Below are 23419 nucleotides of genomic sequence, written 5' to 3' on the forward strand. Positions count from 1 at the left end.
GGATTTCAGATCGACTCCGTATTTCTGGATTTCTGGAAGGCTTTTGACACTGTACCCCATAAGCGGCTCGTAGTGAAATTGAGTGTTTATGGAATATCGTCTCAGTTATGTGACTGAATTCGTGATTGCCTGCCAGAGAGGTCACAGTTCGTAGTAACTGAGGGAAAGTCGTCGAGTAAACAGAAGTGATTTCTGGCGTTCCTTACCTATGTAAACGATTTGGGAGACAATCTGAGCAGCCGTCCTAGGTTGTTTGCAGATGACCCTGTCGTTTATTGACTAATAAAGTCATCAGAAGATCAAAACAAATTGCAAAACCACTTGGAAAAGGTATCCGAATGGTGCGAAAATTAGCAGTTGATCCTAAATAACGAAAAGTGCGAGGTCATCCATATGAGTGATAAAAGGAATTCGTTAAACTTCGGTTACACGTAAATCAGTCTAATCTAAATGCCGTAAATTCAATTAAATACCTAGGTATTACAATTACGAACAACTTAAATTGGAAGGAACACATAGAAAATGTTGTGGGGAAGGCTAACCAAAGACTGCATTTTATTGGCAGGACACTTAGGAAATGTAACAGTTCTACTACGGAGACTGCCTACACTACGCTTGTCCGTCCTCTTTTCGAATACTGCTGCGCGGTGTGGGATCCTTACCAGCCAGGACTGACGGAGTACATCGAAAAAGTTCAAAGAAAGGCAGCGAAATATGGGAGAGAGTGTCACAGAAATGATACAGGATTTGGGCTGGAAATCATTAAAAGAAAGGCGTTTTTCGTTGCGACGGAATCTTCTCACGAAATTCCAATCACCAACTTTCTCCTCAGAGTGCAAAAATATTTTGTTGACACCGACCTACATAACGAGAAAGGATCACCACGACAAAATAAGAGAAAATAGAGCTCGTACGGAAAGATTGCAGGTGTTCATTCTTTCCGCTCGCTATACGAGATTGGAATAATAGAGAAATGTGAAGGTCGTTCGATGAACCCTCTGCCAGGCATTTAAATGTGACACGCAGAGTATCCATGTAGATGTAGAAGTAGAAAAGAAATACTGCCCTATTAAGATCTGGTTGTAATTGTATGCGATCTTTGGATTTTTAAAGTCGAAAAGAGAAAGGATATCCATAAACATTCACTCAGTAGCAGGGGGCATGCTAGGTGAGAGCAGTGGTACACGCAAAATATACAGGTGACAGAGGAGAAGACAAGATGACGTTTCCAAAAAGGTAGGATAATGTATGTCACACTCATAAGAAAGAAATCTGGGACAAATTTGATAACGCTGAGCAATCAAATACAAAACGAAATATTTTGGAAGAATATCTAAGAGCTCAAACTGGAAACGTAGAGAACAAAAGAGATGAAACTTCGTGGCAGATTTAAACTGTGTGCCAGACCACAATTCGAACCTGAGACCTTTACAATTCACAGGCAAATGCTCACTGATTGCGCTAGGCAAACATGAGTCACTACCAGACCTCACAGAGTGTGCTCCCTGCTGCCGTTGGATAAGCAGCTGCCAGCAGCAAGTCGTATACTCTTAGCTCACTTATTTGCTACATAGTTTAATTCTTAATTTCTTTGCGTGTTTTTGGGTACTTGCATTGTTTAAGTCATACATTCCGGGCGTATTATATATAGTATTTGAAAGTTGTAGCATCGCGTTTTAGTATCTGAATAGTGTAAAATCGTGTAGTCTCCTTCTGCCGCCGAGCAGTGTGTCAGCAGTGCGCAAGTAGCAGCATTACTGCATTTACTAGGCAATATTGTATTTTAATAACCGTTTAAATTTTGTGCCGAATTGTTTGTGCTCTCTGTAGATTAGTTCAGATGTTCTTTGCACAACAGTATTTAGCATGGATAGGGACTGCGACTGCTGTGTTCGGATGCAAGCTGAGTTGGCATCCCTTTGCTCCCAGCTTCAGGCAGTGTTGGCTTCGGTGAAACAGCTTGAGGTTGTTGCCAATGGGCATCACTGTGGAGGTCCTGACGGGGGTTTGTCGGGGACTGGCAGCTCGTCCCACGCATCCCCCGATCGGACTACGACTGTGGCTGCCCGGGATACTGCCCACATTGAGGCTGACTCCTCACCCGTGGTAGAGTCGGAGGTCGTCAAAAGGTGTGGCAGGGGGCGAAAGACATTCCGGAGGCCTCTCCAGTTTGTCTGACGAACCGGTTTCAGGCTCTGTCTCAGGCTGATACTGGTATTTGGCCGGATATGGCTGCTTGTCCTGTTCCAGAGGTTGCCCCTCAGTCTGGAAGATCCGGGCGGTCGCAGAGCGTGGGCTTACTGATAGTTGGGAGCTCCAGTCTCGTTAGTGGGATGAAAGCAGAGCTCACCATCTGCAGCATCGTCGACAGGACTGACTGCGGACCTTTGCTACAGAGCCGAGTGGAGCGTCTGAGTCAGAGGCTGAGATGGTTCTGCGACCATGTGGGCTGCAGATTCCTCGACTTGCGCCATAGGGTGGTGGGATTTCGGGGTGCGCTGGATAGGTCAGGAGTCCACTACACCCAGCAGTCGGCTACACGGGTAGTAGGGGTTGTGTGGCGTGGACTGGGCGGTTTTTTAGGTTAGATGGCCTCGGGCGAGTACAGCCTCAAAGGGTGCAGGGCAAAGTCAGGACATGCGGGGACCAAGCAGAATTGGTATTGTAATTGTAAACTGTCGAAGCTGCGTTGGTAAAGTACCGGAACTTCAAGCACTGATAGAAAGCACCGAAGCTGAAATCGTTATAGGTACGGAAAGCTGGCTGAAGCCAGAGATAAATTCTGCCGAAATTTTTACAAAGGCACAGACTTTGTTAAGAAAGGATAGATTGCAACTGGTGGTGGCGTGTTTGTCGCTATTAGTAGTAGTTTACCCTGTAGTGAAATAGATGTGGATAGTTCCTGTGAATTATTATGGGTAGAGGTTATACTCAACAACCGAGCTAGGTTAATAATGGCTCCTTTTACCGACCTTTCGACTCAGCAGCATTAGGGCAGAGCAACTGAGAGAAAATCTGGAACACATCTCACATAAATTTCCTCAGCATATTATAGTCTTAGGTGGAGATTTCAATTTACCAGATACAGACTGGGACACTCACAAGGGGAAGGCCTCAGAGACGGCCAACCGATTCGACTCAGATTTGGCAGGTCGTTTGTGTACAACCTAAAACGAAGGAATCTAAGATATTTTGGGTCAACACCCCCGCGTTTTTGACAAAAGCACCCCTAAAGGTTATGATGAGCGATCGACTTATAACGTGGCAGGAACGATAGATAATTGTAAATAGAGCATTTTTCATCGTGAGGTATGGGGTGCGAAAAGACATACTTTTCCAGAAATCGAGGTAAGAAACTTTTACAACTGGCGCGTCTGTAACCTCATGGTTAACACCTGTCGCCTACAGCGCAGGTAGCGCAACGGCCAAGACAACTGACTGGGAATCGGAAAACCCGGGTTCGAATCTCGAAGAAACCCAGCTGATGTTACTCTTTTCGTTTGTATTTTTCCATATCTCAATTGATAGGGATAGGAGGGTTAACAAGGTAAGTACATTAATAAGGAATGATAATAATAAGGTAGGCAAACTAATTTCCCAAACCAGTCTGCGTTCGGCAGGGCAGCAGTGCGCACCGCGCTCGGCCGTCCACGCCGCTGCGCGCGCGGAGTGTTTTGTTTACTTCCTCGTCACAGCGCTTCTCAGTCGAACACGCTCTAATGGCCAACTCTTACAGGAAGAACACTCTTCAGTTCACCTTCTCAAATGAATACGCACGACCCAAAGCACTGGCCGTCGAACGCTTCCTACGCGAAGACGTGAAGATCCCTCGTGACGAACTCATCGGTATACACCTATCGATCATTACCAGCGTCGTTTATGTTAAGATGACTTCCGACGCTGCCTGCAATGAGATTATTCAAAGGACGCGACATGGACTAAAATTTCGGCGCTCCGACGGAAACGTCGGGCCTGTGGATGTCGACCATGCAGGGCTTGGCCTTCGGACGATCCGTGTATTCGAACTGCCTTTCGAGGTGAATGAAGATGAAGTCATCGCGGCGCTAAGCCCGTTCGGAAAAGTCCAGAGCCACGTAACCGAGACATGGGCACAGTTTACGACGTATCCGGTGCTTAATGGTGTGAGATAAATCCGAATCGATCTCAAACGGCACGTTCCATCGTACATTTCTATCGGCGGCTGCCGTGCGGTGGTCATTTACGAAGGACAACCTCGAACATGTTCCGGTTGTGGCAAAGAAGGCCACGTTCGTAATGAATGCCTGCAAAGCCGCATCACACAACTAAGGCCCGACGATACGAACACCGACAGAACCACCCTTCCAGTCACCTATGCGGCGACACTTCACGTGCAGCCCACACAAGACGCCGTTCATGAGCGTCTCTCTGGTCCGATACACCCGGAGGCGTCCCAGCACCTTGACACCGGCGATGCCGCCCGTGAACATGTCCAACAGCCGGACACACCCACGCTAGAAGATCACAAGGATACCAATGAGAGTGTTCTGGAGAATGACGACCGCATCATAGCACCCGCGGCTTTTGTACTGGAACGACGTGAATCTCTTCCTTCCTCAGACACCGAAACTCATTGCCGAAAGCAGAAGTCGCCCAAAAGACGAAAAAAACGCCGCAAGACATCAGAATCGAACATTGAGCCCCTCCGCAGGACGAAGAGATGGCACATCACTCTGACGGAGAACACGATAACACTTTCTCCTCTGCCACGGAGACGCGTCATCCACAAGACGGTGAACCGTCCAACAGAGATCGTGCACAAGCCCCGCGCCCAGAGGCCATGGAACATAGCACGCCTGTTGCCACCGACGCAACTGAGCCGACTCGGACATTTTTCATGGGCGGATGACAAGGATTTCCCACCTCCATCTGATGCGGAAATGAGATCTGTTCCTCCGTTAGACCAACACTAAAATGGGGAAAGTTTCTACGGCGACTCCTGCGACTTCTATGGACTTCCAGCATCCACCACAACAATCTTCACCAGCTACAAACCTATCGGCAGCACGGATCTCCCATCAGGCGTACCGAATAGCTACCATCAATACTAATAATATCGGCTCCCACACTAAACTTCAACTGCTCCGTAACACGCTAATAGCAGCGGACATCGACATCGCGCTGTTACAAGAACTGAGGACAGCAACTTGGACCGGGTGTTATGGATACGAGACGTACGCCGCCCCTGCAGCTATGGAACACACAGGCGCAGCCATCCTCCTCCGAGAAGGGATTGCAGTTTCCGATGTCGCATACCTCCCAGCAGCGCGAGGGGTGGCCATAACAGTTAAAGGAGTCAAAATCATAAATCTCTACGCCCCATCGGGCACTGATAAACGGAGGGATCGCTCCCAGTTCTACGCAGAAGATATCACACCTTTGTTCCTTGGCCGATACGATCATCTCATCGTAGGTGGCGATTTCAACTATGTTCTCGTGCGCACAGACCAATACCCCCATTTCACCACATGTCCGGAACTTCGCTTCCTCGTCCGCCGCCTTCGTCTCCTCGACACTTGGCGAGTGGTACACGGCGACCGCCTGGGGTATATACACATCACGAGCCACTCCGCCAGCCGACTTGATAGAATATACATCTCTAACGCTCTAAAATCAGTTCTCCTCGACGCGAAACGTTGGCCGTCTGCCTTCTCGGATCATGACATCTACATCTGTACCATGAACCTACGTCGACAATCTATATGGCGCAGTGCAGGACCTTGGAAACTCAATGTCACGCTGAATGTCGACAAAAGGTCACCGACACGTGGCACACCTGTGTTCAACGAATTATGCGTTACGAGACCACACTGCAGTGGTGGTTGCTGTGCGCCAAACCGGCCATCCGACGCACATTGACACATTATGGCAGAGCCAAAGCCAGATGGAATCACCATACAACTGATTTCTACTATAGCGCTCTACGTGAACTCATGAATCAACCTCAATCCCCGGATCGTCTACAAGAAGCTCAACGCATTAAGGCAAAGATTTTAACCTTGACCAGATGCCGTCTAGAGGGAGCTATTGTACGAGCACGCAGCCAAGATAGGATTAAAGGTGAAGAAACTTCTATGCATCATATTATTCAAAATGTTCGTCGACGTCGACAGGCTTTAATGACAACTTTAGACTTACCTGATGGACGCCGGCTGACTTCGCAAGCTACCATTGCGGATGCATTCACAACGCACTATAGACTTTTCTATCAAGAGGTACCTGCCGGTGCAGAGGCCATTGCTGAGGTTGCCCAGGAGACACTTGGTACTCTAAACGCAGCAGCTGCAACCCTCCTGACTTCTGAAGTGACCACCGACGACGTCCAAGGCGCTGTGGCCAAAGGCTCTCTGAATCGATCTCCCGGCCCGGATGGTTTACCTCTCGATTTTACAGAACCTTCCAAGATTTGATGATGTCACGATGGAGGGACATGTACTGGGAACTTTTGTCCGGCGCGGCGAACCCGCCACCAATGTTCATGGAAGGCTTACTTGTACCAGTTCCGAAACCCGCAAGAGGAACACGACTCGACAGTTATCGGTCGATCACGTTACTCAATTCCGACTTCAAGATTTTCACACGACTTCTAGCAGTGCGACTCAAACATGTCTTACGAGACATTGTTTCCTATGAACAAACATCTTTAGGCGGCGATCGTAATATACAGACAGCCCTCAGTGAATATCGAGATGTGAACGCTGTGGCAACACACTCGCGACTGCCAGGCGCTTTAATCTCCATCGACTTCAAACAAGCGTTTGACCGCGTCAATCATGCATTCCTCAACGCAGTGATGAACCGTATGGCAATTCCCCCGACGTTCACGCAAGTGATTATGCGGCTCCTTCGTGGAGCAACGTCCAGACTTCTCGTCAACAGCAGACTTACAGAACCAATACGGATTGAACGCTCAGTACGGCAGGATTGCCCCTTGTCGACGGTGCTTTATGCCATTGCGATGGAACCACTCATTTGCGGATTACGGCGACGTTTGGCAGGTATTCCACACCGGGACCATATGTTCCGCTGCCGAGCTTACTCGGACGACTTGGCCCTCGTCGTACGTTCAGCGGCCGACGTACAAGCTGCGATGCATTGGATTACCCGTTACAGTGCAGGGGCAGGGAGCGCTCTGAACGTGGCAAAATCATGCGCCATGAAGATCGGCCGCGGCCTTCCCGCAGACAGCGTAGTCCCATTTCAACTGGTGGACACCCTTCGCTGTCTCGGGTTAGTGTACACGCGAGACATTCGCCGCACCTCGGCGATCAATTATCGGGCGCTGCTGCAACGTATCCGGGCTCACATACAAAATCACATACTACGCCCGCTGAATATGTGCCAGAGAGTCACCTTCGTCAATACCCATCTGGCAGCCCGGATACCCCACGTAGCGCAGATTCTGCCCATCACTGCGACAATGGCGGCCAGATTACAGGCGGCTTTTGGCTATTTCATTTGTTCTGGACACATCTTCAAAGTCCAGTATGAAGCTCTCACCTTACCGAAGCGGGGTGGTGGCCTCGATCTGGTTAATGTGAGAGCCAGGACTACGGCACTTTACACCAGTACTATGCTCCGTTTATGGAAAAGCCAAAATGCTAGTTTTACTGGAATGTTGACCACCGAGCTCGCACCTGTTTCGAGACGCCCACCGACGTCTTTGGCACACATCCCACCTCCGATGTCACATATCGGCCGTTTCATTTTGGAGTACAGCTACATATGCACCGAGCTCCCCGGGACCAGGAAGACGACCACCCGCGACATCTACCGCCTTCTCCGAAAGTCTCCACCCCGCAACCCCGTCGAAACACGTCACCCCCAGGTTTCATGGCCTACAGTTTGGAAAACGATCCACCAACCATATCACACCACTGACACCACCTCTATGTGGTACCTTCTCGTCAACGGCAAGTATACTACAAGACAGAAACTGCATCGTATCGCACTGGTGGACTCACCCCTGTGTCTCAAATGCAATGTCGAAGATACAGATTTACATCGTTTGAGTGTGGGCCAGCAGCAGCTGTCTGGACCCTCGTACAGAAGATTGTGGCTTTCTATCTCCGAGTACCACATCACGTTTCTCCTACTATGGTGGTATATCCCGACACGACCTACTTTCCACCGGCTAAGTGGCACGCCATCACATGGATCAGTGGCATGGCTGTCAACTACGTCTTCCGGGACGACATCGTCGATCCGGCGGACTTTTGGACACGCCTCCAAGTACATCACCACACCCTTCGCCGACATCGACACTATCGGGCCACTTTCGCGAACTATTTACAGAGTATTTTCACCAACGCACCTCAAAGCTGGAATCTCAACGAACAGTGCCAGCCAAGACTGAACGATCCCACGTTCCTCTTCAATTGTCAATGATAGAATGCATTTTGTTCTGATGGCGCGCCAAAGTGGATCATGGCGCGGAAAGTATTCCTATTTTATTTCACTTCTCTTTTCTCCTCCTCTTTTAAGTTTTTTTCTCCTTATACATGTTTATCCCTTTCATACATAGCTCTCTATCTGCAGCATATTTGTTTTTCTTTCTCCTGTGCTCCACAGCCCCCCCCCCCCCCCCAAAAAAAAGAAGAGTTTGCTGCTGATGGTGAGACTGTATACTCATTTATGTAAAAAAAAAAAAGAGGTAACTGGCTGGGAATCGGAAAACCCGGGTTCGAATCTCGAAGAAACCTAGCTGATGTTATTCTTTTCGTTTGTATTTTTCCATTGACAGGGATAGGAGGGTTAACAAGGTAAGTAAATTAATAAGGAATGATAATAATAAGGTAGGCAAACTAATTTCCCAAAGGCCGTGAGTTAGTAAAGTATTAAACTTTTAAGCCTTGTCACATAAAAACAACTCCGAGTAAGAGTGCTGCGACTTCCTCACGGGGGATCACAGATAGCCAACGGTGCGACGCTTGTTTACAGCGAGGCGCGGGATAGAATGCACGCGAGGAGAGTTACGTTGTCCCGGTTGCCTCTTCGTCATATCATAGGGAAGGAACAGTGTAGCTGTCCAAAGATTACACTCATTAGATGCTCTTGGTGCCGTGAGTATATTTGTTTCGAATGTTTATATGGCAAGTACCATCCATGTAGTTGTTCGAAGAAAAGTGAGGACACGTAAAAGTGACTGGAAGAGCCATTGTAAAGTGACCTGAAGTAACATTTTAGTTGTTTACTGTCCCAAGAGATTTGAGAAATTTATTTGCCTACCTTATTATCATTCCTTGTTGATTTACTTACCTTATTAACCCTCCTGTCCCTATCAGTTGAGATATGGAAAAATACAAACCAAAAGAATAACATCCACTACGTTTCTTCGAGATTCGCAGCCAGTTACCTTGGCCGTTGCGCTATTTTTTAATTTTTTTGACCGCTTTTTTTTTTTTAATTTGACGCCACTTCAGCGACTTGTGCGTCGATGAGGATGAAATGATGATGAATAGGACAGCACAACACCCAGTCCTTGAGCGTAGAAAATCTCCGACCCAGCCGGGAATCGAACCCGGTCCCTTAGGGTTGACAGTCTGTTGCGCTGACCACTTTTTTTTTGTTTTTTTTTTTATGGCAGACGCTCTATCCAGTTTTTCTTTTTTTTTTACTTAAGTAGGTCAGGGGACAGAGTGGGCAGGGGTCGTACTTGGAGGCCTGGCCACGGTGTCCCCGTCTCCTGACAGGATAAGGGAGAGGCAGCGAGAAGGAAACATTGTACATTGAAATTTTTTTGTTAGTAACAATAATATTTTATTTATTCATTTAATTTTAATGTCCCAAAAGAAAAATCAAATATAAAAAAGAAGGGAAAGAAATAGAGGCTGAAATGACATCTTCGTCACCTCACTGGGAGTATATCCTATCCCTCGAAACAACGTAAACCTGGGACTCCCCACCGCTTCGGGGGGTTATGAAACATGCTGCCTAGAAAGTTCGCAAAATGTGTTTTATATTTAGAGTGGCGTCGGATGATCTCGTGCTGTTCTAGTAGATAATGCCAATAGTCCATGCTCGATAACAAGGCCAGCGAGAGCACGTAGTGCGGTGCGTGTCCTCCAATCCATCGAATCGTCGATGTTTTTGTGAGGGGAAAAATCCAGCGTCAGGGACAAATAAAGCGTCCGTCGTGAGTGTAGATTCGTCGGTGCGTCGGAGGAGGGCCATGATGCGTTGCGTCAGCCGCCAAACATCCTTTGCCTCACCGCACTGCAGAGAATGTTCGTCGGTGTCCTGCATGCCACATATAAGGCAGACCGGGGAATCTACCATGTGAATGTCGTACAATCGTTGGCGGTTGACGGTCTTGCGGTTGATTAATGTATACCATGACGATCGCGCTGCTGTGGTGAGGAGAGGTGTATGGACAGCTCGCCAAATCTGTCGCCACTTTCGTGTTGGGTGTTCAAGTTCGACAACATTGCTGCCATGATGACGCCGCAAGTATCGATATATCTCACGGGTAGTGGGTATTCTTGTAGAAGGTATCTGTAACTGAACATAACTAAAATCAACAAAAAAACGCGCGACGTGAGAAAACGAGGGCGAGATTGTGCCTACCGCCACCGGTGGTTCAAAGGACATGGGAAGAAGCACATCCAGGATGGCCGACGTGATGGCGTGATGCCGTTGCTTCCAAGTTCGTAGCGTCGCTCGCAGGTATAGAGATAGAGCCTTGTTCCGCACATCCGTGAGGTTAAGTCCTCCAGAATGGTGTGGGGGAGTCAAAGTCTTGTATTTGATCTTAAACAACATTCCTTGTCGGACATAGTATCCAAAAGCCGCCATTAATCTGTCAGCAATACCAGGTGGCATTGGCAGTACCTGTGCCAGGTGCGGCAGTCGCGAGGCCAGGTGAACATTAGTGTAGTCCACCCTTTGGAGCAGGTCGTGCATTCGGAGTGAATTGTTGCGTATGTGCAGTCGGACGTTCTGGAGGAGACGTCAATAGCTCGCCGCCACTGATTGCCGTAGCGATCGGGTGAACAATACACCTAAGCATCGCAAGATGTCCACCGTCATAAACGGACTGTGCAGAGCGTCCAGCCCTCGACCGATGTGCATGATCTTGGTTTTATTCATGTTGACCCTGCTTCCCGCAGCTACTCCGTACGTAGTAAGAAGGGTATTCACCTGATTTACCTGATTTACTTCGTTCTCCGACCGGACGAGTATCATCAAGTCGTCGGCGTATGAACGACACGTGAAGGAGCTCGCAAGGAGTCGAACGCCTGTTAGAGTCCGTCTAAGAGTCTGCAGGAATGGTTCTAGCGCTATTGTAAACAGTACCATCGACAAGGGACATCCTTGCCTAACTGAGTTGCAAACAGGAATCGTTCCTACCTCCCTGCCATTGACTCTCACCGTCGAAGAAGCGCCGCGAAGGAGGCGCATGAGGACGGTAATAAAATCTTGTGGTATAGCCATGCGTCGCATGGTCGAGTCAAGGAAATCATGGTTGATCCTGTCAAAGGCACGATCAAAATCCACCGATGCGAACGCCGCTCGCATGCGACAAGCTTCCGCCAGAGAAATTACGTCACGGTATTCGCCGAGGACAGAACGTATGTTGCTCCGAACCCCTAGACAAGCCTGGTCTGGTGGTATTGTCTTGGATATTACAATCTTGAGCCTTGCCGCCAACATTCGCGCAAAGATCTTATAATCAGTATTGAGCATCGTGAGCGGTCTAAATTGATGGACGCTGACATTCGCTGTCGATTTCGGTATTGGTATGAGCAGTCCCGCCATGAACTGCGACTGAACGTCCGTGTCAGGGCTCAATAACTCATTATACATCAATACCAACCGGGACATCAATAAATCCGCAAATGTGCGGTAAAATTAGAGTGTCAGCCCATCTGGCCCAGGGGATTTATTCACCGCACCCTACGCGAGTGCGCCGCGGATGTCATCTGCCGTTAGAGGTTCCAATAGCGCCTCTGCATCCGGACCATCCACCTCCATTTGCATCTGTCGCAAAATTTCTTCTCCTGCCCGATTGTCCGTCGGCGTCCCAGTGAAAAGGCGGCGGTAATGCTCCAGAAACTCAGCAGCAATGTCCTGTTGTGACGTCAAGGGCCGACCATCGTCATCATGGAGGACTGTGATTAGGGATCGGCGATTACGCGCATGTCCCTTGGACACATGATGCATGCCAATACGTTCCCCATCGACGTTGTCCAAGCACCGAGCACGGATCGAAAGTCCCTCCAGTCGACGTCTCGTGATCGATAAAATGCAGGCCTGAATGCGAAGGACTTCCGCTTGACGCTCGGGCGATGGGGCCCTGGAGGACAGATCGCGGAGCATCATGTAGTAATAATCAAGTGTACCTCGGAGCCATTTCGCTTTTTCCTTGCCATACGTTATGAGAGCTCTTCGTATCGCCGGTTTTGCACACTGCAGCCACCATGAAATAACCGTACGGTGCAGCGGCAGACGGCGAGTGCAAGTCTGCCATGTTTCTTCGATCCGCTGTCGACATCCGAGATCCACCAATAAGGATGAATTAAGTTTCCAGGAACTACGACTCCGCCAGACCCGCTGCCGCGGGAGGGTTAACGTGCAGAAATATGCAAGGTGATCCGTAAAAGCTGTGGGCCAACGTTCAGCAGCCAACACGTGATCTCTTAATTCGAGTGGCTGCTCGCCGAGTGGCTAGTAAAATACGTGTAGCCCTCTCGCTGCCCATGGATCTTTTCCCACGTGTCCATTAGGGCCATGTCCCGGCAGATCGTGTTCAATGCGTGGCAGGAGCTGAAATTAGGAGTTTGATCCTTCGGTGTGAGTACACAGTTAAAATCCCCCCCTACTAAGATGTGGTCATACCTCCCATGGAATAAGGGGGCAATCTCCTCCGAGTAGAATCGTGCACGCGCCTGGCGATTGTCAGATCCGGAGGGTGCATAGATGTTGACGATGCGAATGCCGTTCACGGTCATAGCCAAACCCTTAGCCGAAGGAAGATAATCGAGGTCACACATCGGAATCCCTCCCGGACTAGTATCGCTGTGCCACGTCCTCCATCTGGAGTCGGCGCTAGATAAGTGTTGTATCCCTGCACGTCGAGAGAAGCAGCATTGCAGGTTTCCTGCATCAGCAGAATATCAACGTCTGCGGCGTAAATCATGTCCCGGAGAAGTTGCATCTTTGCAAGCTAACGTGCGGTGTGAATGTTCACTGTGCCCACCTTATATGCTAGGTTCGTTGTCGTTGTCATGCTCGTGTCATGTCATTGAGAAGTCCAAGGGCTTGAGTCCACTATTCGTGCTCAGAGGGGTGGCCTCCAACGCGTGGCCCTCCTTTGTTGTCGTTCCGTGGTGTGCATCCTGTAGGTGAGTTGTCACCATTTGGGGGTGGCAATTCCTGTATGTCTTCGACTCGTTCCGCCCAGTCGCAGTGGTCATCAATCCGAGAAACGTCCTCTGATGTATTTCGACGTGTCTGCCGGGACATTGGTGTCCCTGACTCCTTCGTCGGCAGCGCTGGATCAGTCGGTGTCAATGAAGAGGGACCATCTGTTAAGGCAGGACATCCGGTCACCATCTGACGGAATCCTGTCAGCGTCCTCTATAGGCACGTGTTCTGTATCAGACAGTTTTTCGGCTAGGTTACCTTCCGTGTCCCCTAGGCTAGGGGGGGACGTGTCACCCGAACTATGGCGACGCTTTCTGCGACGCTTTGGCGATCGCTGTTTGCGTGCCCTGCCCTCTGCTGTCTCACTGTGTTCGTCGATCGTTCGTTGGTCTGTTGCCGGCGCCACTGTCTCGATCTCTACTTCCACGCCGCGTGCTACAAGTGAGTTTTCGGAAGGGTCCTCCCTCGACTGACGTGACGTGGGTGTAGGGGCATTCTCCGAGTCACCTCCATGCCCTCGTAACTCGGTCTGCTCTTGCATAAACACGTCCTTGTCACGCTCCGAACTTGGCAACACCTCCCGGCGGACCACCGACACGTACGTCATCGGCAGTTACGTGGGAACTTCTCGCTGTGACGCTTCTCCATGTGGCAGCTGCACGACGCTGCGTTGGATGCACTCCGAGCGGATATGTCCTTCTCCACCACAGCCAGAACAGGTGCGTGGCTGGCCATCGTAAATCACAATAGCTCGACATCCTCCAATGTATAAATAAGAAGGGATATGTTTAGTAAGGACGATCCGCACCTGTCGGACGCCGTTTAGCACAGGATAGGTGCTAAAACTAGCCCAGCGTTCAGGCGTATGACTAAGTACCGTTCCATATGGTCGCAGCGATCCAGTAACCATCGATTCTGGCACGTCAAACGGCAATTCAAAGATCCGAATGACCCTCACACCCAATCCTGAAAGAGCTACTGTGACATCGCTGATATGGCCATCCAAGTGTCGAAATTTAAATCCTCTTTGAGCAGCGGAGAGAGTTCTTTCAAACGCAGCTTCATCGGTCATCTTTACGTACATTGTGCTGCTTACAATGGACAGGTTGTAAGAGGTCCGTAATTAAAGAATTTGTTGCTAGCGCACTCGAGCTGATGTAATTTCGATGTATTGCTCACGCGCTGCCTGCGATATGTATGCTAGAAGAGAATCTGAGACCAAAGAGCAGTATTGACTGCAGTAAGAACTGTGTAGCAGTAGCAGTAAGTTGTTGCTAGCGAGCAGTCGTGTCTGGTGTATCGTGTTGGCTGGGCCGGTCATGTGCAGCGATGGCGGAGCCTGAGCGTTGTAGGATAAGGTAAAAGCAGCCTCGCGCATGTGTAGTATTGTTACATCAAGTCCCATGTAAATGTTTTTAAAAAACTGTTAATAATAATCTTTCTCATAAAAAGTAACTTTTGACATTTATCTCAATTTAAAGAATTTACTAATTTCTGCAATCCTTGGCTATCCCGATTATTGAAAAGAAAAGTCAGTTCGTTCCTTTTTCATAAGACAAATCTATCGGCCAGCATTGCACTTAGCTGCGCCAGGAAAATTTCTTATAGGAGCAGATATATACGCGTTATCCGGCGATCTAATTAAGGTAAGATTTTTCAGTTTATTCAGAATGATGTATCAGGGCCATGACGCAGCATTGCTGACGTCCAAAATTTACCAGGTTAAATTGACTGTCAATTATTGAAAGGTTATAGATTTGTCCCATTGTATTATATTTTCACTGTTGGGTAGTTACGCTAAATGAGAGTATTATTAATATTATTTTATTTTGTGGGGAGGTTACACTTGTCGACAACCGGCCAGGATCGTATTTTTGTGAATTTCTGAGAAGTGGTCAGCTATATATCTGCTCTTATTTACTTAATATTAAAAGTAGTTTGCATCTGGCGCAAAGCATTTACTAATTTGTCACTTTTTCTTTCACAGATCATCGGCAATTTATTGCTCTTTGTTGTAACTGTATTTGTTCCATTTTTGTTTTGTCTTTGTTTGATTTTGTGCTTAACTTTGAGTTGTGAAAATGCCGCGAAAACCTGCTAACAGTACATCGCGAGTCGTAATGAGTGAAAAAGCCGACTTTAATAATTTGACTGATAATACTAGCGACACTCAGTGTCTTGATGATAATCCTCCAGTTACAGACAATCAGTGCGTACCGATCAGTAGTAATGATTTTAATGCTAATAATGAGCAAAGAAATTCAATTGTGTCCTCTGTTAATTTAACGACAATTGATTACACGGGACGTTCCGTTACAATGAACGCTGCCCAGTTTAACACACCTGATTTGCAAAATTTACACAGTGAACAGATAAATTTTTTTCACTAAGATGAACAATGTAGACAAAATACGTCAGATTTATTTGATTCCGAGGTAGTGACCCACTGTGCACATCCAATTAGCAAACCTTTTCGTGAATCAGACAATGACCAAATGGTTTCACAAAACGTGACAAATGCAGATACACCATCACACAGTACACAGAATAGAGCCGGTAATTTTGGCTTGGATCAAGTTGTAGCACTATTGCTACAATTCAATGAAAAACAAGACAACAATTACAAACAGCTTAATGAAAATCTCAAACAGTCGAAGAAAGAACAAGACGACAATTTCAAACAACTTAATGAAAGTTTGAAACAGTCGAATGAAAAACACGACGAGAACTTTAAACAGATTAATGAACAGATTGCAGCCGTTGCCGTGCAATGTCATGATACTAAAGAACAATTACGTGAGGAAATTAAGGCTTGTGCTAGGAATAGCAGTGAAGAAATTAGATCCGTTGCACAAGAATTAAGTAATACACATGCAGCCACAACTAAATTACTTAGAGATGAAATTAGTGCAGTCGCTAAACAATGTTCTGCAAACGCAACACAGTTACGCGACGAGTTTAAATTAATGTCAGCAGAACTTTCACGCACACTGGATGCGAAAGTAGACACGAAATTCGAACAAAAGAACAGCCTAATTGACGAACGTTTTAATCACCACCTACAAAACAGTGAAACGCGTTACCGTAAATTCATACAGGAACAGAACAAAGTAAAGAAACAAGTCATGGAAACAATTACTGCACAGAGACAGGAAGATAAGCGTAAATTATTTACGAAAGCAAAAACATATGTAGACAATAACATTGCTACAGTATCAGACGAAATCGATACTATTAAACAGTTGAACACCGAATTGCATGATGAAATCTCCGATCTTAAAACAAAAACAGACACACACACACAGTAGACTTTCAGACAGTGACCAACAGACTTGAACAATTAGAATTAATACAAGATCCCGATGCCATTAAAGCAAACTACCCTTAAAATCCAAAAACAAATTAATGCTTGTGACACTAAAAATGATGATCAGTTTAAAGCATTGACTGAAAAATTTGATGAATTGGCCAGTCGTATTGACGTTATCGAAAATAACAATGACACCAAATCACACGATACGTCACCAGTTTCATTTAATCAAACAACCGAATTCCAAAATTTACAGCAGACGATTAGTGAGATAGGTTCGTCCATTAATACATTACGTAGAAAATTGTCATCTTTACAGCACGAATTGACGGAAATAAAAAATATTTCAGCCTGTAACACGACACAGCATACGCCACTTTCCGAACATTTCTCACACTCACAGAGCAAGTACAGTTTAGGTAATTTACAGAGCGTACGTGACTTTGATTCCGGGCAGACACAGACAAACGGATTATCATACAATCCTGAATCAGTTCACACACTCAGAGACGATAACTTTGATTATAAGTAATTTTTATCCGTGCAAAAATCTAAGGTATTTAAAAATGACAGAACACAAATACATCCTTTGGACTGGATACGACAATTTGCTTTTGTATTGTCATCAGCTTGGCGTGTAATGCAGAAACTAGAATTGGCCTGGATACAACAATTTGCATTTGAATTCTCACCGACATTGCCTGTAACGCAGAAACTAAAATTTATTTGCAGCGCATAAGTGACCTCAGGGGATTCATTACACTTCGATGAATATGTGCCGTAGCGTGCACAGGGCCCCGAGCCGTAGTAGTGCTATTTCATCTTTAGTTTTGTGCACTGCTACCTTCTCTTTTACTATCCTTTATATCTATCAAAACAGCTATTCAACTATCGATCTATCTAGGATTAAGAATAAGTAAAGAAAACCTGATATGATAAGTTTTACCGAAAGTGACAGTTTTCTTTAGACACTCCCGAAGCGACAAGAACTACCAGCGTAATTTTAATAACAGACAAAATGTTAATCATCAGTATGTATAAAATTTTCAGCAATCGCAAACACATTTTGGGAACAATAGAGGGTTTTCACCGCAACAGCATCAAAAGCAGCCGGTTAGCATACCAAACCAACAATGTAGGCTGCAAGGTCAACCAAGCTTTAATGTTTCGCCGCCTACACGTATAGCGTCGGCTCCACCAAATAGTAACGCACAGCAACAAGGAAATCACTACGTACAGAGAACACACCATTTCAACTCATATCGCAATGCGACGTATAGCAACGATTATTATGACAGACGTAAAAGTAATGAGCACAGTTTTCAGCGTAACAGTCGGTCTTGCCAGCAGCAGAATCATCGGCAACAACAGATTATCATGAATGAACCAGATAGTCGGTATCATCCCCAACGTAATACGACAGGGAGAAATATCAGAACAGTACAAATATTGGAAATGCCACAGCATCCTCCCGCAAATAACAGCACGTCAGATAGAATTTGACTAGATACAGTACAGATTGAACCTTACAGCGATATAAGCAATACTTTTGATACACAGACTCTTTTTCACGAAAATGTTATTACTTTTGACGACATCCGAGACACTCTTTTGCATGAAAAACCAGTTATTCAAAAAACCATTTCCCACCCTGTCATTGAAGTAAAGATTGGATCATCCACATTTTCGACAGTAATCGACTCTGGATCACCTATGTCAGTTATAAATGAGGAAACTTTCAACGCTTGTAACAAAGAGAATACTTATCCTACATTACCATTAGGCAAAACTAAAGTAAAAGGAGCAGTATCTGGTAAAGGAGTAGATGTAAAATTACAGACACACTTATCATTTTGTATTGCAGGTCATACGTTCCACTCAAATTTTTGGATTGTTCCCTTATTGACAACAGACGTTATTTTAGGTACGAATTTTTTGGTACAACACGACGCAATTATTGACTTTCAAAATTCCTATTTAATGTTAAAGGATGAAAATGTACAACTGGCATTAGATTTTCATCACTCTTTATCTGCAGAAGAACAAACAATTAATCGGACAGAGGTCATTTCTACGTCACCTAACGTAGACTGTCATTCCACATTGTTCACAGATACGTATGTTCACAACTACAATACACCAGACGAAGCCGACTATGACATTATACAAATGATTTCGGATAAGGTTAAACAGAGCAGTGCAAATACAGACGACGAACGTACGCAACTACGCAAAATTCTTTTACAGCAAGCTCCAGTTTTTGACAACATCCCTGGTACTATGTGCGGTTTCATGTATGAATTTCAAGTTAAAAAGTATGACACATTTAAAGCTAAACATTATCCTATTCTGTATATCCATCCGTACACAAAATATTGTAGCAGACGCACTGTCCCGTTCTCTCAGCAACAATCAGCAAGACATCGCAAACAACTTGTGCCAAGCAAATTCTAGCGTCATGTATATTCAACATGTCACATTTGAAACTTTCATTTCATCGTCATTACGAGACATAGCACAAGAGCAGAGTAAAGACAACGTATGGAATGAAATTAAACACCTTTGGCAAGATAAGAATAACGTTACCATTAGAAACCATTACACGGTACGCAATAACATTCTGTTCCGCCGCTCTCACCCTGACGGCAACAACTGGTTATTATTCATTCCTGACGAGCTTCTTAACAAATTAATTTGGTATACTCATTTAAGTTATGCACATTATGGTGCCAGAAAATGTTTTGTTATACTGAGACAGAACTGTTATTTTGCCAACATGGAGAAACGTATTCGACGAGTTTTAGCGTCATGTAAAATCTGCCAGAAAGCTAAATAAGACACGACTTCACATACTCCTCCGTTACATCCCATTGTACCTGTTAAATTGAGACACATGGCCGCTGAAGACATTTTTGGACCGATTCCCAGAACTAATAGAGGTTTTTGCTACATACACTCCTGGAAATTGAAATAAGAACACCGTGAATTCATTGTCCCAGGAAGGGGAAACTTTATTGACACATTCCTGGGGTCAGATACATCACATGATCACACTGACAGAACCACAGGCACATAGACACAGGCAACAGAGCATGCACAATGTCGGCACTAGTACAGTGAATATCCACCTTTCGCAGCAATGCAGGCTGCTATTCTCCCATGGAGACGATCGTAGAGATGCTGGATGTAGTCCTGTGGAACGGCTTGCCATGCCATTTCCACCTGGCGCCTCAGTTGGACCAGCGTTCGTGCTGGACGTGCAGACCGCGTGAGACGACGCTTCGTCCAGTCCCAAACATGCTCAATGGGGGACAGATCCGGAGATCTTGCTGGCCAGGGTAGTTGACTTACACCTTCTAGAACACGTTGGGTGGCAAGGGATACATGCGGCCGTGCATTGTCCTGTTGGAACAGAAAGTTCCCTTGCCGGTCTAGGAATGGTAGAACGATGGGTTCGATGACGGTTTGGATGTACCGTGCACTATTCAGTGTCCCCTCGACGATCACCAGAGGTGTACGGCCAGTGTAGGAGATCGCTCCCCACACCATGATGCCCGGTGTTGGCCCTGTGTGCCTCGGTCGTATGCAGTCCTGATTGTGGCGCTCTCCTGCACGGCGCCAAACACGCATACGACCATCATTGGCACCAAGGCAGAAGCGACTCTCATCGCTGAAGACGACACGTCTCCATTCGTCCCTCCATTCACGCCTGTCGCGACACCACTGGAGGCGGGCTGCACGATGTTGGGGCGTGAGCGGAAGACGGCCTAACGGTGTGTGGGACCGTAGCCCAGCTTCATGGAGACGGTTGCGAATGGTCCTCGGCGATACCCCAGGAGCAACAGTGTCCCTAATTTGCTGGGAAGTGGCGGTGCGGTCCCCTACGGCACTGCGTAGGATCCTACGGTCTTGGCGTGCATCTGTGCGTCGCTGCGGTCCGGTCCCAGGTCGACGGGCACGTGCACCTTCCGCCGACCACTGACGACAACATCGATGTACTGTGGAGACCTCACGACCCACGTGTTGAGCAATTCGGCGGTACGTCCACCCGGCCTCCTGCATGCCCACTATACGCCCTCGCTCAAAGTCCGTCAACTGCACATACGGTTCACGTCCACGCTGTCGCGGCATGCTACCAGTGTTAAAGACTGCGATGGAGCTCCGTAGGCCACGGCAAACTGGCTGACACTGACGGCGGCGGTGCACAAATGCTGCGCAGCTAGCGCCATTCGACGGCCAACACCGCGGTTCCTGGTGTGTCTGCTGTGCCGTGCGTGTGATCATTGCTTGTACAGCCCTCTCGCAGTGTCCGGAGCAAGTATGGTGGGTCTGACACACCGGTGTCAATGTGTTCTTTTTTCCATTTCTAGGAGTGTATTTGTCGCTGTTGAACTCACTTCGAAATTTGTTACCTTCACTCCGTTACGCAAAGCTACTGCTAAATCTATTTCGAATGCATGTGTAAAACATTTTTTATTTCATGTAGGGCATGTATTGAAAGTAATTTCCGACAATGGACCACAATTTCGATCTGCAATATGGACACGTATGTTACGAGCTAGAAACATTTCTCCGATCTATATATCCAAGTATCACGCTTCTTCGAACCGTTGTGAACGACTGATGAAAGAAATTGGTAAACTGTGTAGAATGTACTGCCATAAAAGACACATTGATTGGGATACACACATACGCTCAATCCAGGATGTAATTAACTCCATACCAAATGAATCTACTATGCTATCTCCGACTGTTATATTGAAAAATGTTGAACCACCTAACAAAATTAAAGAATTAGTATCTTTCCCTACATCTCGTCGACTACGTCACCATGAAATAATTGACGTTGCGCTCAACAACATCAAACGTGCCACAGAGCCCCGGAGACGACAGCAAAAACAGGTTTGTACACGCCGTGACTTCCACATTGGACAGAAGATATTAGTACGCACGCATTATTTATCCAACTGAGGAAAGAGTAGATGCAGTAAATTTGAACTTCTATACGCAGGTCCATACAGAATTCGCAGCATTCCTCATCCCAATCTGGTAGATGTTGAAACTTTGAGAACCAGAAAAAGCAAGGGCAATCACCATATTTCCAATATTAAACCCTTTATTGAATGAACATACTTTATGATCTATCACACTGTACCGCCATTTCCTGATATTTATATGACCACTCACGCAATTATATTTATGTGACTATTTACTGATGATTATCATATTTTTTCCTGGCAAGTGCCCGGCAAGGTAAGGTTAGCAGGTCGCTTTTCTTGTCGTTATATATCAGACCATGCACATTTCCGATTTTTTGTGTATGTATTATTGTTTTCCTATCGAAAGTAGAATTTTGTCTGTATGGACTATCAAATGTTGAAGATGGAACAAACACCAGTTGACTTTGACGTTTTTCCTTATGATATCTCAATATTTTGACTATTCTACATTTTTTGCTACTACATTATGATACTGTGTGTACATTTTTGCACTTGGAAACTGACTTTGTTTTTGACCTAATACGTTTTCTGTCATGCTATGCTGTATGCTTAATTATATCACTAGAAACAAGTTTTCATTTAATGTGTATGTGATTAAATGCAAGATATTAATCCTTATTCATCATTTTTCAGAAAGCAATACTGTGTAAAAGAAATGAATTAAACAACCACAGTGGTTTACTATGAAATGGAAATTTTACCATCAGAATGAAGGAAAGAAAATGCAATATCTTGTCATGAAGAGTAAATGGATCAGAATTAACAAGCATTAACCAGAATATACTGTACACATCGTATGATAGCAGTCTTGACTAATTATTTTTCTTTCAGAATACAAGGCGATTGATGCAGACTGTCAGACAGAACTACAGATGTTAATTTTAGTGATGAAATATGATAGAAGTAAGAAACTCTATACTATATGAAGTAATGAATGATAATGAATAGTTGTATGAAGTAAATGGTAGTATGAATATGCATAATGAAGTGTCTACTTTTTGCAGATGATAATAAATGATGATGAATAGTTATATGAAGAAAATGCTAATATGAATAATGAAGTTTTTCTTTGCAGGTGATTATAGTGATGAAGTTATGGTAATATCAATAATGAAGTTTTTCTTTGCAGATGATGATAATGATGAAGTTTATATATTTACTGTTAGTTAAGAAATGCTCTGTAGTTATTTAAGTATTTGTTGCAGTTCCTTTTGACTGTATGTCTTATGTCGCATAGTATAATGACTGAATGTTTTGGAAAAGACAGCTAGAGTACATACATATTAAGTACACGTTTCATTACCTGTTAATTCGAAGTTCACTACTTTTCAGCAGAACATGCATTTCTTGTTGAAGCTCAATAATCCACTTTGTATTTTTTCCAGGAGATGCTTTTCATGATACTTACTAAACCTGTTACTTATTAAACCTGTTCTAGTACTTGCATTGTTTTACCCAGTTGTGTCTATCATTTATGAATGTGATCACATATACTGTACTTGTTTCATAACATTGCTACAGCTGACTCATGACGAATGACATTAATAATCCTTATTTCCAGCAATAAGTCAAAAGCAAATATTTTCATGCCCCAGCAATTAATTATCGATCCCAGTACAATGCATTGCTAGCAAAAAAATAAATAAAATAAAATAAAATAAAATAAAATAAAATAAAACATTATTACAAGTCCCAACTATTACCA

The sequence above is a fragment of the Schistocerca gregaria genome, chromosome 2, assembly GCF_023897955.1.
Source record: "Schistocerca gregaria isolate iqSchGreg1 chromosome 2, iqSchGreg1.2, whole genome shotgun sequence".
Classification (NCBI taxonomy): Eukaryota; Metazoa; Arthropoda; class Insecta; order Orthoptera; family Acrididae; genus Schistocerca; species Schistocerca gregaria.